This window comes from Euleptes europaea, chromosome 16 (assembly GCF_029931775.1).
Source record: "Euleptes europaea isolate rEulEur1 chromosome 16, rEulEur1.hap1, whole genome shotgun sequence".
Taxonomy (NCBI): domain Eukaryota; kingdom Metazoa; phylum Chordata; class Lepidosauria; order Squamata; family Sphaerodactylidae; genus Euleptes; species Euleptes europaea.
Window position 1 is genome coordinate 46,172,959 of NC_079327.1, and position 14,402 is coordinate 46,187,360.

Genomic DNA, 14,402 nt, shown 5'->3' on the forward strand with positions numbered 1-14,402 from the left:
AAATATTTTTTTTATTTGAAGATACTTAAAGGGGGGCAATACCTTTTTAACTTCCTCTGGGATCTCTATGTAAGAGATTATTTGTAAGTTTTTAAACCAATGTAAATACTTATCAAAATCTTTTAAATTATATTTGATCCATAAATGTTTGCCAATATTATCGGCTGTCATAGCTGCCATTATTGATGCTAATAATGATTTCCCTACTATTAATCTATGCTTAATCTGATCCTATGCTCCAATTAAGGTATTTATAAGCCCATTATCATAATCATAATAATTTCCTTTATATTTTTATCGATCCACAGCCATTTTCCAACCGGGATCTTTATAAAATCTTGTTCCAGAGCTACTGAGGAAAAATTATCTTCTGGAGCCAACCAATCCTTTAAACTGTCTATTTTAGCGACTAAATAATACCAATAAAATTTTGGATATCCCATTCCTCCATTCTCTTTATAATCATAGAAGCTATCCCTTTTTACTCGTGCTTTTTTGTTTTTCCAAATAAACCTGTTACAGATTTGTTGCCATTCCATAATAATTTTCTTTGGGATTTCAATAAACAGATTTTTAAACAAAAAACTTAGGTAAAATTTTCATTTTGATTCAATTGATTCTTCCAAAGAAGGATATATTTAATTTTGACCAGCTTTGAACTTGGTTTTTCATCTCACGTGTAACTGGGTTACAGTTTAATTTTAGATTTTTCTTTGGGTCTGCATCAAACAATATACCTAAATATTTTACTTGGCCCACTATTTTCATCTCTTCAATACTTTTTATAGTAATCTCCTTATTCTCTGCAACCTCTGAATAAAATGGTATAACCTCTGTTTTCTGTTTGTTTAATTTGTAACCTGAAATTGCCCCAAAGCCTTTTATTTCCTCTAAAAGTACCATATTTGAGTTCTATATATCTGTTAATATCATAATTATATCATCCGCATATAAACTAATTTTGTATTCCGCTCCATTAATACTAACTTTTTAAATAAATCTATTATTTTTATACTAATTATTAAAAGTTCTAATAAAATGGCAAATAATAAGGGAGATAAGGGACATCCTTGCCAAAAATGCCAAGAACTTTCTAATGGAGAACACAGTTGTGTAAATCAGACTACGTTCTTAAATGCAAGACTGTTAATTCAACCTAATGGAGGAAAATCTGTTCTACTGATTCTTGGATCAGTCAATACTGTTGGAGAAGTTTAGACTATACATGACATGGGAGATAAGGGAAAAACATACAGTAGTGCATGTATGAACTGGGATACAAAGTGATTTGTACTCTGAGGTTAGATCCTTATGCCCCTGTACCGGGATCCTTCTATGAACCAAGCCCCTTTAGTTGCTGTTAGTTTTTTAAAAAAGGCTTCATATCCCAAATATATCCAGGGTTGCCATTTTCCTTCTGGGGCTGGGAGATCTCCTGTCCCCAGCAGGTCCTTACTGCTGCTGCTCAGCTGAGTGGTAGGAGAAAAATGGGGATGAAAAGAGGAGGTGATTGCCAGCCTCTGATGTGCTGACATCAGTGTGTCACCAGGGATGCTCTTATTGTTGCAGAATTCTATGGTTAAACCACTGAGTTTTGGCCAAATGCTTGAGCATCACCAGCAATTCACTGACATCACTTATGGTGCAACTGGAAGTGACATTACATCACCAGTGAGGCCTCTCCCCCATTGGTTGCCTGCCTTGTGCTAGCAACCCTAATTACATTGTATATTGTTTGCTGTATCATTAATATCATTAATTCAAGTGTAGGGTACTTCCTTATTTAAAATATAAACCTAGAGAAGGAACAAAAAAGGCAAATAAAATTATAAGGACAGTGAATAATGCATCTTTTCTTCTAACATGTTTGCTCCTGAAAACATTTGAAAGTATGTGTCTTTTTGCACAAGTGTATTTCAAACAAATTTTTAATATCAAAAAGAAACATTTTTATGGTTCTTGTAGGTTATCCGGGCTGTGTAACCGTGGTCTTGGAATTTTCTTTCCTGACGTTTCGCCAGCAACTGTGGCAGGCATCTTCAGAGTAGTAACACTGAAGGACAGTGTCTCTCAGTGTCAAGGGTGTAGGAAGAGTAATATATAGTCAGAAAGGGGTTGGGTTTGAGCTGAGTATTGTCCTGCAAAAGTATTGTCCTGTAAGTATCAAGATAATGTGCTAATGAGGGTATGGTATGTTAATATGGAACCATTGTATCCTGAAGTGATCTGTTAATGTGTGTAATCCAAAGCTAATCTGTATGGCTATTGTTGAATGTTGTCTTTGTCTGGAGGTTTTTCAGGGCAGGAAGCCAAGCCTTATTCATTCTTAAACTCTCCTCTTTTCTGTTAAAGTTGTGCTGATGTTTATGAATTTCAATGGCTTCTCTGTGCAATCTGACAAAATAGTTGGTAGAATTGTCCAGTCTTTCAGTGTCTTTCTGACTATATATTACTCTTCCTACACCCTTGACACTGAGAGACACTGTCCTTCAGTGTTACTACTCTGAAGATGCCTGCCACAGTTGCTGGCGAAACGTCAGGAAAGAAAATTCCAAGACCACGGTTACACAGCCCGGATAACCTACAAGAACCAATGAACTCTGACCGTGAAAGCCTTCGACAAAACATTTTTATATTGCCCACTAGAAATTTTGTAGGCTTTTTGGCTGTAGGTTGACATAAAAATATAAAGAACCTGTTTTTAAAAAAAAATCCATATAGTGTTTTGAACAGTTAAGTTAAATTATTTGATCTTGTCCTTGGTTCTCTTCTAACCCCCCCCCCCCCGATTACAGACAGTTAGACAGGTAAATCTTGATTGTTAAGCTGACTTCATGTAAGGCAGTTGTGTTAGATAATTTATATTATCAGTCCTGTCAGACCTGTTTATAATTTGCCTGTAAAATGTGTTCCATGCAGGATCAAGGCGAACATACATTTCGAAGCATTTAATAGGCACTTATCCACTCTGCCAAGTTTGCCTGTTGGTCTCTGGCTTAATTATAAAATGAAAAATATATAATGTATTCACCCTGGCATGGATATATGGAAAGTGAATTAATTATTGTATGATACTACTAAAGCAAGGGCCCCCAGGAAGTGATCTACAGATTGTGAAAAGCATTCAAAACTTTTGGGGTGAAGCGGGTCAGTGCCTTTTGAGAGACTAGGCTCTTAGAATCGACCCCTTCCTGAAAAAGGATATGTTATCTTATTCAGCCAGTCACCTACTAAGCAGGACTCAACTACTTTACCTAGTTTTAAAAAGCAAGTCTTTTTATTGATATACTTCCAGTAAATAAGTGTAAATGCAATTTATAAAGTATTTATGTTCAACAACAATGTATTTAACAATATTTGTATATGCAGCAAAAATGTATGTACAATGTATACTGTTAAGCAAGCAAGTTCTACATACTAATCAAAATCTTAATCCAATATTTCAAATATAACAGTCAAAAACCACTGATTTAGGTTAAAGTATCTAATTCAAATTCTAGAATAATATATTAGTAAAGCCATACATACCAATCAGCCTTTTCTGAGACTCTCTAAGAGAGAAGTCTGAAGTACCAGTCTTACTGGGTCTATATTTATACTATTTCAGTTACCTTGAGGCTGTGCGTTACTGCTCTATTTTAAGCAGCCTTCAATATTTCAAGTTTATGTAAACAGCAAGCCCGGAGCTCAGCCACGGGGGAAAGGGAAAGCCGCGAGGCTTGGGAACGGGGTGGGGTATATTTTGCATGGTGGGGCTGTGTCTCAGTGGTAGAGCGTCTGCTTGGCAGGCGGAAGGTCCCCTGTTCGATCCCCGGCAGCAGCGCCTCTTGCACCCTGCCACCTCGAGACGGCCCCGGGCCCCACCAACCAGCTGGCTCGGCAACACCTCGCCGCCCAGGGGACGCGAAAGCCACGGCTCCCCAAGGCGCGCCCCAAGGAGAGCCACTGAGAGCAGTCAACTCGGGGCTTCCCGGTGCGAGCGGAGGCGGCAGCCTGGGAGGGGGAGAGAAAGGCCAACAGCCAGCCCGACCCCACCCAACAGCTGAGAGGCGGGTGGGCCAGAGGACCTCCGGGAAGTTCCCGCCAGGCAGCCAGACAAGCAGCCGGCGGGCGGGTGAGTGAAAAGCCAGAGCGGCCACCGCTGAGTGCCGTGCTTCCTCAGTCTCGCCCTTCCCGGCTGCTCCGCCGCTGCCGCTTTCCCCATCCCCCGAGGGAAGAGCATGAAACTGGGCAGCGGCTTCCTGGGTGGTGGTGGCGGCTCCTCCAAGAGGGCAGCAATGGAGCCCACCCCAGCATGGTCATGTTCAACCACCGCCTGCCGCCCGTCACCAGCTTCACCCGCCCAGTCGCGCCCCCCCAGCATTGTGGGCTGACGCCTGCCTCAGCAGCCTCGTCATCTTCCTCGTCGTGTTCCTCTTCCACCTCCGCTTCTTCCTCCTCCTCCACCGTGACGACTGCAACAGCCGCCAACCCCCCATCCCGCCCCCCCCCTCAGGGCATGACTTTCAAGAAAGAGCCGGCGGGGGGCTTCCCTCTCAGCGCTTCCTCCACCTCTTCTTCCTCCTCCTCCTCGCAAAGGAGCCCTTGGGGCTTCTTCCAATCCCTGGTGAACATCAAACAAGAAGTTCACATCACCTCCTGCCTGGCCCTTTTTAACTAGAGATGCTGGGGATTGAACCTGGGACCTTCTGCGTGCCAAGCAGAGGCTCTACCACTGAGCCACGGCCCCTACACAGTCTGGAAGCTGTGTAGACTTGGTCCCTTGTCATGTGAAAAACACACACAAATAAATAAATTTGAACCTATTTAAGTAGAGTAGCAGTGGTAATCTGCTGCAGCTAAAACTACAAATTCTTGTGGCACCTATTGTGGCATTATCTACTGAAGCCAGCCCAGTTTGTCAGATGCATGGTATTACTATCAGCTGGTAACATTTTTTTATTCTGTTTAAGGCTCAGTATCAGATCTGCATATGAATTCCAACTCTCTAGCATTGTGCTAAAGTCTCACTAAGGAACTTAGTAACACACTTATCCCTCTCCCCCCCCCCGAAAAAGGTTTGCTTTTCCAAATGCATGTGGTAAAAGTGTGCAAAGGAGTGTGCAAAGCATATAAAGCTCTGTTATTGTGTTTTTCTTTTAAGACAAAAGATGAGTTGTTTTTTCTAAACTAAAACCTCAGTATTCAGGTTAAATTGCCGTGTTGGCACTTTGCAATAAATAAGTGGGTTTTGGGTTGCAGTTTGGGCACTCGGTCTCTAAAAGGTTCGCCATCACTGGACTATGAGTTTAAATGCCTAGCAGTTTTTAGTAGGATAGTGATCAATGGGTAGTTTTTTAAAATGATCATACCATCAAGCAGGAAGAACTCGGAGCCCTAATACAGGAAGGAGATTTTGACCTAATAGGCATTTCTGAAACTTGGTGGGATGTCACTCATGATTGAAATATTAAGATTGAGGGGTACAACTTGTTTAACAGGGATAGACAGATAAGGAAGGGGGAAGAATAGCACTGTATGTCAAAGATGTGTACACTTGTGAAGAAGTAAATGAATCTGAGCATGGTAGTGCAGTCGAGACTCAATGGGTAAACATAAAAGGAATAAGAAATAATCGTGATATTATGGTGGGGGTCTGCTATCGACCACCAAACTAGGCAGAGGTCTTGGATGGGACGCTCCTAGACCAGATCACAAAGTTCTCAAAGAGATGGGACATGGTGGTCATGGGAGATTTTAATTACCTGGATATCTGTTGGAAGTCCAACGCTGCTAAAAATGCAAGATCCAATAAATTCCTGACTTGTTTTGCTGACAACTTCCTATTCCAGAAAGTGGACAGGGAAACAAGAGGGTCTGCTATCTTAGACTTGATTCTCACCAACAGGGAAGAACTGGTCGATGAGGTTAAAGTAGTAGGCACCCTGGATAGTAGTGACCTCTTGGAATTTACAATCTTGGGGAAAGAAAAACCTGTACGTGGTCACACATATAGGTTGGACTTTAAAAGAACAAATTTTAACAAACTTAAACTTATGCTAACATTATAACCATAAGTAGTTAGCAACACTAATTAGACTGCAGTAAATTCCCTTACATGCACTTAAATAATTGCATTTAGGGTTTAGTCTGTCAGGTGTAGATTGGCACATTGGTCAAAGTTCACATTATGCTACCTCTACTCCAACATCATTTAAAACCTTGACCACACCATCTCCATCACCTGGCAGAAGCCTGCTAAATTCTATACCAGGTTCAGTGGCTGAGAGGAGGGCAGTCCTCTTTCTTTTAGTGGCCCACCTCACCTCTGATGGAGGGAGGTGAAGCAGGGCCTCAGAAGATGGTGTCAGTTCACTTGGTTGTTGATTTTTTTTGTTTGGTCAGGCAAAGCTTTCATGTGTGCTCCTTGCTCAACAGAAGTAGGACGTAGTCCAAGTCGCACATGTTTATATTTACTTATTATTTCATGGTGATGATCTATGATAGGTTACAGTGTTGAATGGAATCTTGGCCTTTGTGGTTGTAGGGCCAGAAAGGGAGGAGGTAGAGGGGACAGTCATTCTGGATTCTTCATTTATTCCGATAGGAACGTGTTAGTCTACGTCACCTCTTTTGCTGGCATAATGCTACTGCCAAAGGGAGCAGGTCTATTCCTGACAGCATAGAATTTGCACAAATTTCTATGCTCTATGCCAGTGTTAGTTCCCTCTGTTGGCACTTCTTTGGTCTCATTGGGACAAGAGGACTTGGAAGTGAAACTCTCATTGCATTGCTGGTGTAAATTGGGGATGAGAGCAAACTGTTGATTTTTCCATAACAAAAACAGAAAAACAATTTTCAGGGGCATCAGTCAAGTTGAGATGGAAGAGGGTCTTCCCTCTATGCTTTTGGCCCATGCTTTTATATATATAAGTGCTACTGGCAAAAACTCACTACCTTTTCCCTTCCTGAGATTGATTTAAATTATTTGCAGAGACCAAGAGAGAAAATATTCTGAGGGTAGTTTAAATGCTTTCCTTCTTTTTTCTTTGCTCAGGGATTAACCAAACTTTTTTCCTAATCTAGGGAGCTTTAAAGTGCCAAGCACTCTTGAAATATAAATGACTTATTTGGATGTATAGATCAAATAATTTAATGGTCTTCATTCTGATAATCATCTAAAACTTTTAATTTGTTTGAAAGGTTTGGGTGTCTTGCTGAACTCATGAAAATAAAATATTGTCCTTACAAATACTGTTACTTTGGAGGAGGAATTGCTTATGAATCATTATTCACATGCTTATTCTCAGGCTGTATTTTAAATTTATTATCTGCTATTTTGGTTTTTATGATAAACCAGTGAATCTTTAATGCAGCAAGAATAATTGTACAAATACATTCCTCCCATGTTCTTTTCTCATTCCATCTGTCTGCTGAGGAGATTCATTAAGCATTCCAGTCCTGGAGGTACTGTTATCCAGTGCTCCTTGTGCTCACAAAGATGACTGGATGGCTTTTCTGTACCTGTCTGTGGGGAGGAACAAGGGAAATTGTTTCTTGCTGTTTGCAGGTTTGGACAATCATAGTACTGGTTTATGCAGTAAAATTTTGGCTTTTGCTCTGTGGTTTCCTTATATTTAAATTCTTTTGCAAAAAACTGTTCTAGCTGGTGTTCAGTTTTTGGCCAGCAAAAAGCAATTTTTAAAAGAAATAATTAATGAGGAGAAATTTTGTCAATTGTGTGTGTTGTGTTGTTAAGTGGCTTCCAACTCATAGCGACCCTATAAATTAATGACCTCCAAAACATCCTATCATTAACAGCCTCAGGTCTTACAAACTGAGGGCTGTGGCTTCCTTTACTGAGCCAGTCTCATGTTGGGTCTTCCTCTTTTCCTGCTGTCTTGAAGTTTTCCTAGCCTTATTGTCTTTTCCAGTGAGTCTTGTCCTCTCATAATGTGACAAGTATGATAGCGTAAGTTTAGTCATTTTAGTTCCTAGGGACAGTTCAAGCTTGATTTGATCTAGAACCTACTTATTTGTGCTTTTGGCGGTCCCTGGTATCCGTAAAACTTTCCTCCAGCACCACATTTCACATAAATCAACTTTCTTGTCAGCTTTCTTTCAGTGTCCCAACTTTCACACTTATACAAAGTAATGAGGAAGACAATGTTATGAATTATTTTGATCTTGATTGCTGGCAACACATCCTCATACATAAGAATCTTTCCTAGCTCCTTCATAGCTACTCTTCCTAGTCTCTATCTTCTTCTGATTTCTTGGTCGCAGATTCCCTTTTGGTTGATGATGAAGCCAAGAAGAGAAAATCTTGAACAATTTAAAGTTTCTGCATATTCTATCCTATCTGTAGCCTCTTGTCCTGAATACAGGTTGCTCATCAAAACAAATGTTTTGGCATACCCATTTTTTTAAAAAACCAACCATAACTTTCCACACAGTCAAAAGCTTTGCTGTAATATACGAAACACAAGCTGGTTTTCTTCTGAAATTTTCTCATATGCTCCAGTAACAAACGTAAATTTGCAATATGATCTCTAGTCCCTCTTCCTTTTCTAAAGCCAGCTTGAACAGCTGGCATTTCTCATTCCATATATGGTGACAGTCTTTGTTGTAAGATTTTGAGCATCACTTTACTTGCGTGAGAAATTAATGTGATGGTCTGATTTTCAGAATTGGAAAATCCTATTTTCAGAATTGGAATGTAGATTGAGCATTTCCAGTCTGTGGGCCTTTGTTTTGTTTTCCATATTTGTTGGTATATTTATATTAAGAATTTGATCGACTCTGTTTCCGTAGTTTGGAATAGCTCTATTGATATCTTATCTACTTCTAGTGATTTGTTTCTTCCAATTGCTCTCAGTGCAGCTTTCATTTTACATTCTAAAACTGTACGTTCTACAAAAGTTTCTTCTTGGAAGGAATTGGTCATCCTTTCATCTCTTTTGTATAGTTCTTCAAATTTTGCTAGTTAGCACTTAAATTTCATGTCCTCTTTCCTGTAGTTAAGAGTGTCATAAATATAAGTTGTCTTCTTCAAAATATCTGATGTGCCTCAGTAAAAGAATGTTTCTTATATGAAAAAAAAAATCCCATTCTAGCCATCCTCTGTCTTGTTCAGTTTAAAATGCCAAATAGAGTTAAGTGACATCTTGTAAATGACACCTTTAGTTCTGTTGCCAGCCAACTTCTGTGGCATGCTTTTATACAAGCAGCAATTGATCTAATAAATTATCTTACCTGATAAGTCTCTCATTTCATTCATGACATGAATAATGTTAAAATACATGTTCTCATTGATGTTACTTTTTTAGTAGTGCAAGCTTACTATGTAAGAGAGACACTGTCCTTCAGTGTTACTCCTCTGAAGATGCCTGCCACAGCTGCTGGCAAAACGTCAGGAAAGAAAATACCAAGACCACGGTTACACAGCCCGGATAACCTACAAGAACCAATTACTATGTATTGGCTGCTCATTTTCTTTAAGAATTTCTATATCGCATTTGCAAGCCTATAAGAAATGGTTGCAAACTACTTTTAAATATATTTCATTTATGTAGTACTTTCTCATAATTTTTTACTCCTGCTTGTTGGAATAAATCTTCAAAAAATTCATCTACTTTGTTGAATGGCTTTTTAAGTTATCTATAGTTTTCCTTTTCAAGCTACAATCACTTTGAAGGTACGAAAAGTTCCTTTTTTCTTTGTTGTGTTTATGATACAATTCCTCTGAATCAGAATGGCTTTCCTTATCTAACTTCTTTAGAACAGCAAGGGAACAATGAGTACAGGTATTTTTACTACATTCAGCCAGCAGCTTTTCACTGTGGGCATTTTTCATGGTAGATTTTGCTTCTGTTTTGCCACGGACTAAAAAAACACACGATTTAAATGTTTTTTTCATGGCCGCGATTTATCCCTGTCAATCTCGATGTAGTTTTGGTTTTTCATGGGAACAAAGCACGCTGTATTTGACAACGGTTTGGTCTGTCCCTTTTGCAGGAGGCCTCCCCTTCCAACAGGCTCATTCTTTATGCCTGCCCCCAGCTCCGCCCCAACTCCGCCCAGCAGATTATCTTGTGCGGTTCACCAGCCCCAGCACAGAAAACAACCACCAGTCCCTCTGGTCTCCTCCATTTTTCTTCCACCCTCGCTCTGTTCTGCTTTTGGAACAGTCAGATTCCAAATTTGGGGGGGGGGGGGAGGCAGCGCTTTCCTCAAAGCTTCCCTCTATTTTCTATAGATGTGGAACCCATTGCCCTTTAATGATAGACAGGATTGGCGGGGGGAGGAATTGCATCCATGTGCCCAGAGAAGTGTTTAGCTGAAAGTGGGAATGGCAGGGGGGGGGAGAGGAAAGAAGGCCCCTGGCTTGCGCGCCGGCCGTGATCCGGCTACAGTGCATCGAGAGAGAGGAGGGAGATAAGAGCAGGGTGGCCGCCCCTCTTCAGAAGAGTGATGGGAGGGAGTTTTGCCTTGGGTTTTCCGCTCTCAGGATGCACATTTTTCCCATCCGAATTCTCAAAAATACCCCCTCCCCGCTGGGGTAGAGCGGCCAACAGCCCCTTCCCTTGAACATCCCCCCCACGGGTCTAGCTGCCCTAGACCGAGCTGCCATCACCACCACCCCCAGCACGCGAGGAGCACATGGCGTGGCCCCGCCGGTCTCTCCCTGGAGCCGTCCGTCCGACGTCCCCCTGGGCTTGGAGGTGTGGGCCCAGCTCCAAGGCCCATCCCGGGTGAGGGGCGGGGAAGGCGTGCCGCCTTCCCGCCCTCCAGCCTCCGGGACGGAGAGAGAGAAGTGCCAGGACTCTAGGCAGGCAGCAAAAGGGGCGGTATTCTTGTCCAAGCACGAAACTCCCCCAGCCAATCACCGTTCTTGGGGGAGGAGAAAGGAGACGTCGGAACCGAACAGTGGGACAGTGGAACCGAAGCAAACATTTTTTCATGAGCATCCGAGCAACAAAACGTGCTTCTACTGGAAAGTACGGCTCAGAAGTGGTTTGGTTTGCCGCTGACGTAACGCGGCTTTTATACCTCTATCAGGGAAAAGCTGGATCTGCAGTGAATAACCAAAATTTGACTCTGACGCAAATCAGCGTCGAAACAGCAGCAAATCTCCGTGAAAAATTCCCCTGAGACACTGCCAATGCCAGTGGTGCCATTGTGAGCAGCTCCTTATTCCCCCTGATGTGCTTGCTTTCAGAGAAATATCTGTAGTGGTCCCTGCCCTCTTTACCACCTTAAGCAATGGCAGTAGCAAGACGACTCTTTTGGTACACTCTGCCAGGAAGATTTCTTGTTCAAAGGCTGGATGGACAGCTCTTATTTATGACAACTGCTTTCAAGTGTAACTTAGAAAAATAGAGGTCGTAAAGGCATTCTTCTTACCCATTAATAGTTTAGATCCACTATCCCTTTTTGACAGTGGGGCATAACAGATTTCCCTCCCTTTCCTGGTGTACTAGAAAATCCTCTAATCCTCAGAAACAACTTTTCAGGGGAGCCTGGAGATGCAGCAGTATCAGGAAGAACCTACTGCATAAGCAGAGTTCTTCAAGCAGTTATTTCAATCCAGGACTTTATATCTGGAAAAAATGATCAAAATCCAGCACAATTAGTACACGAGCCAGTAAAATCAGTGGGTTTGTGCACCTAATTCCATATTGTAATGTGGACAGTCTCAGTGATGCTGAAGCCTATTGAGTTTTTTTGACAGTTTACTTTTCTGTAAACACCAAATTATATGCTGGTGCTCCCACTTTTATTTCTTAGTGTTAATGTTTTATTGTTGCTGACTCAGTGTTGTAACTGTGGTATTATGCTGGTTAAGATGTAGTTTGTTTTTATTTGATATAAGCTGTCCTGTAGATCATTTGCTGGTGGGGTTGCCAAAGGCCTGCTGAGGGTGGGAGATCTCCCACCCCCAGCCAGCCTTGTGTGATGGCACTCCAGCAACCGGTGGGAGAAAGAAATGGCAACACCATGACGCCATTCTCGGGTTAAACCCGGAACTGATGTCACATCATTCCAAGTTACCATAGAACATGAATAACCTGTAGCATCGCATTGGCTGTTTTATGAAACCAATATGTAAACACTATGTATTGGTTTCATGAAACCAATATGTAAAAGTGTGTATTGCTTGTGGCCTTTCTGTTAATGGAAAAAGACCTACTGGTAATTTTGCCCACAGTGCTGAATAGTTTGTTCATTGCTAGTCTGGATAGTGTACACTTGTTAAATTACCTATTTTCAGTTTATTATTTTTCCCCAAATTTATAGCCCTCCCTCATTCTTAGCAAGCCTGGCTCAGTTCAGCTATGGCACATCTCCCTTATAATATTAAATAAAAAATTGCAAATATTTTCATAGTTTACAGTAGTTTAAAATAGAGATCAACTGGTGTTTCATGCAGTACTTTTTTCTTACATAATTGAATCAGAATAGCTAATTTCCAAAGCAGGGTATCAGAAAATATTATTTTAGAATAATAGTCTTGTTTTAAACGTTAATATAAAGTTAGGATAGCTATTTTTTAAATAGGTTTACCAAAAGATATTGAAATGTTCTTCAGTTATCCCATTTGCCAAATAAAAGCCTATTCTATCCATTTATTTGTACCAATTGGTTTTTGCTTATTTACATTATGATTAATAATATGAAAACATTGGAGAAAGGAGATAATTTCTTAAAAGCTGACTTGAGTCTCCTGTTCTGGTGAGAAAGTGTGAGATTTTAAATAAATCAGTAAAAGTTTCACAGATTACAAAACATGCAGATATTTGCATCATATGCAAATTCCATTACCTGTAGTGTAAAGTTCTGGATTTAGCAATTCCAGGACAACTCTGAAAGCTTAGCTGTGTTTCAGTGCATTTGGTGAAGTGACATGGTGAGTGCATTTGGTGAAGCAACCTGGCAGGTTACTCCATACTGTAGCCAGGATCCTACCACTCCGTTCAACCAAGTTTGAATCCTTCCTCCGGCAGAAATGGCCCTCCCACCAGCAGAAGAGCCACTTCCATTGAAAGCTTCAAACCTGGCTAAGGCTTCACACCTGGCTAAGAGGAGGGGCAGAATAGAGGCCCATGAATTAATTAATGCAGGGATGGTGTCCAGTGATCTCTTACCTTTTGACAGTTGTAGAGGATACATGCTAAGAGTAGTGATATCTCTCTATTAAGCTGGTTTCAACAAGTGTCATAGAACTATATTGAAGAGATATATTGTTTGACAAATATTGGAGAAAGAGGGCAAACAAGGTTCCATAGGGCTGCTTCTGATATATTTTGACTCTTTAAAACTGATTGTGGCTTCAAGATATACCAGTTTAAATGTAGTTGAAAGTAACGCTTTGAATCTTCATCCTTGGATTTTTTTTTTCGTGTGTAGCTATTTTCAGTTTCATTGATAATGATGTTGAGCTGGTGTAAGGTAATGAGGTATGGCAGTGAAAATGAATGTGTGTGAAGTTGATGGCCACACTATTTGGTATTGAAAATGAGCTTCTGATTTAGCTTTGCCAATATTTTTAAAGGTATCTGAATTTATCTGGTTTGTGAGAATAAAATTAATGAAAAAGTTCTATTTTTCAAAAAATTGTTACCAATGAGATGATGCATTTTGAAGAAGTTCTTATAGAGAAGGAAAAAGATTTTTCTGACTAAATTCTAAATTGCAAAGAAATGTTTTTAGACAATTTAATTGAAAAGTAAATTTATTTTTACTAACTAAAGTCAAAATATCTTTTTGTTAACATTCAAGTGTGATTTCCATGTCAGAAAGATTTCTCTGCCTTTTGCCTACCTTGTTTATGCTTGGATGATTTACAACTCATTTTCCCTGCAACACCACGTGGGAACACTAAAAATAGTGATGCAGTTTCATGTGTCTAGGGAGGCAGAGAGACCACCAAACAGCATTCATCGATCCACAGCCATGTGCTTATTTAATGATTTACATTCATTCCTATCCTGAAGCCTTGTTCCTCATGAGCAGCTGTGTTCCCGGGGAACTGAGACACAAAACGTTGTTCTGCACTAACGTCAGTGTACTATTTTGGTCTGCTTTTCATGCAGATTTCAAATAACAATAACTATTAAATAGACTTTGTCATAGGTTCTTTGGAATTAGGAAGTGATATAGAGACAAATATTACCATATTTTTTGCTCCATAGCATGCACCTGACCATAACACGCCCCCCCCCCCAGCTGGCCATCGGGGCGGGGAAAGCCGGCTCACTGTTCCAGCGCGCCCAGCTGGCTCTGTGCGTCCCGGGGCGCACAGAGCCGCCTGGGCGCGCTGGAACGGGGCGCACAGAGCCGGCTCTCGTCGTTCCAGTGCGCCCAGCCGGCTCTGTGCACACATTTGCTCCATAACACGCACAGACAAAAAGTGCGTGTTA